The sequence below is a fragment of the Aegilops tauschii genome, chromosome 1 (assembly GCF_002575655.3).
Source record: "Aegilops tauschii subsp. strangulata cultivar AL8/78 chromosome 1, Aet v6.0, whole genome shotgun sequence".
Lineage (NCBI taxonomy): Eukaryota > Viridiplantae > Streptophyta > Magnoliopsida > Poales > Poaceae > Aegilops > Aegilops tauschii.
The window spans coordinates 415,971,126-415,973,418 of NC_053035.3; positions in this window are offsets into that span (position 1 = coordinate 415,971,126).

The following is a 2,293-nucleotide window of genomic DNA, read 5'->3' on the forward strand; positions in this document are numbered from 1 at the left end:
GGTAAAGATAGGAGATGTGGTGGTGATACGATACCGGGGCATCTCCCCCAAGCTTGGCAGTTGCCAAGGGGAGTGCCCATACCCATGTGATTATGTCTCCTTCCTCAGAAGTGGTGGTGATGGGGTTGTTGATGAAGCAGGCTTGTCGTCCCTCTTCCAAGGCATGGGCTCACCATCATAGAAGGATGATCGAGTCTCCGGGATCCTCAAATCTGCAGCCAAACTCATTCTCTTGAATCTATATTCATACTCAGTTTTGGTTTTGCAGGTCATAGATTTGGGCTTGGAGGTGCTCGATTTTCTCGTGGAGCTTGAAGATGGCCTCCCCAATGTCCTTGGCATCCAGCTTGTGGTTGTTGGTGAACTCTGCGATCATCATGTGATTGGAATCAAGTCCACGCTCCACCATCTCCTGGCACTTGAAAACTTGTTGTTCCATTGCCTCGAGCCTTGTCTCCACGCTTCCGGTCCTCCTCGGTCCCTCAACATCACGGATGTGCAGCACCCCCTCATGCATCTCAATGGTTTGAGGGTGTTGCAGCACCTCCGCGAGGTAGGGATTGATGACCTTCTCGAAGAACTTGTCCTTGGGGGCACTTGGAAACGTCATGATGATCTAGATCTGTCAGAAAAACAGCTCGAAAGAAGAATAGAGGATATTTGCGTGATACAGGTGTCAAACCCTTCGGGAGATTATATAATGAATTCTTACCGACCAAAATACGTATCATGCAAGAAAACGGAGTCCGGAGAGCGCACGAGGTGCCCACGAGGCAGGGGGCGTGCCCAGGGGGTAGGGCGCGCCCTCCACCCTCGTGGAGGCCTCGTGTCCTTCCCGGACTGCTTCTTATTTTTCTATTTTTCTAAATATTCCAAAACGGAGAAAATTGCCATTAGAACTGTTTTGGAGTCGGTTTACTTACCGTACCACATACCTATTCCTTTTCGGAGTCTAAAATGTTCCGGAAAGTGTCCCTTATGTATTCCTCCGGCGTTACGGTTTCAATAACATTGGTTTCGACATTTATAGGATTACCTGAGATATAATGTTTAATTCTTTGACCGTTCACCACCTTCGGATTTGTGCCTTCGAAGTTGTTGATTTTTATGGCACCGGAACGATAGACCTCCTCGATAACGTAAGGACCTTCCCATTTAGAGAGAAGTTTTCCTGCAAAAAATCTTAAATGAGAGTTGTACAGCAATACATAATCACCAACGTTAAACTCACGCTTTTGTATTCTTTTATCATGCCATCTTTTAACTTTTTCTTTAAACAACTTGGCATTCTCATAGGCTTGGGTTCTCCATTCATCAAGTGAGCTAATGTCAAATAACCTCTTCTCACCGGCAAGTTTGAAATCATAGTTGAGCTCTTTAATGGCCCAATATGCCTTATGTTCTAGTTCGAGAGGTAAGTGACTGATGACCCACAAGTATAGGGGATCTATCGTAGTCCTTTCGATAGGTACAAGTGTCGAACCCAATGAGGAGCAGAAGGAAATGATAAGCGGTTTTCAGCAAGGTATTCTCTGCAAGCACTGAAACTATAGGTAACAGATAGTTTTGTGATAAGATAATTGGTAACGAGCAACAAGTAACAAAAGTAAATAAAGTGCAGCAAGGTGGCCCAATCCTTTTTGTAGCAAAGGACAAGCCTGGACAAACTCTTATACAGAGAAAACCACTCCCGAGGACACATGGGAATTATCGTCAAGCTAGTTTTCATCACGTTCATATGATTCGCGTTCGGTACTTTGATAATTTGATATGTGGGTGGACCGGTGCTTGGGTGCTGCCCTTACTTGGACAAGCATCCCACTTATGATTAACCTCTATTGCAAGCATCCGCAACTACAACAAAAGTATTAAGGTAAACCTAACCATAGCATGAAACATATGGATCCAAATCAGCCCCTTACGAAGCAACGCATAAACTAGGGTTTAAGCTTCTATCACTCTAGCAACACATCATCTACTTATTACTTCCCAATGCCTTCCTCTAGGCCCAAATAATGGTGAAGTGTCATGTAGTCAACGTTCACATAACACCACTAGAGCATAGACAACATACATCTCATCAAAATATCGAACGAATACCAAATTCACACGACTACTAATAGCAAGACTTCTCCCATGTCCTCAGGAACAAACGTAACTACTCACAAAGCATATTCATGTTCATAATCAGAGGAGTATTAATATGCATATAGGATCTAAACATATGATCTTCCACCAAATAAACCAACTAGCATCAACTACAAGGAGTAATCAACACTACTAGCAACCTACA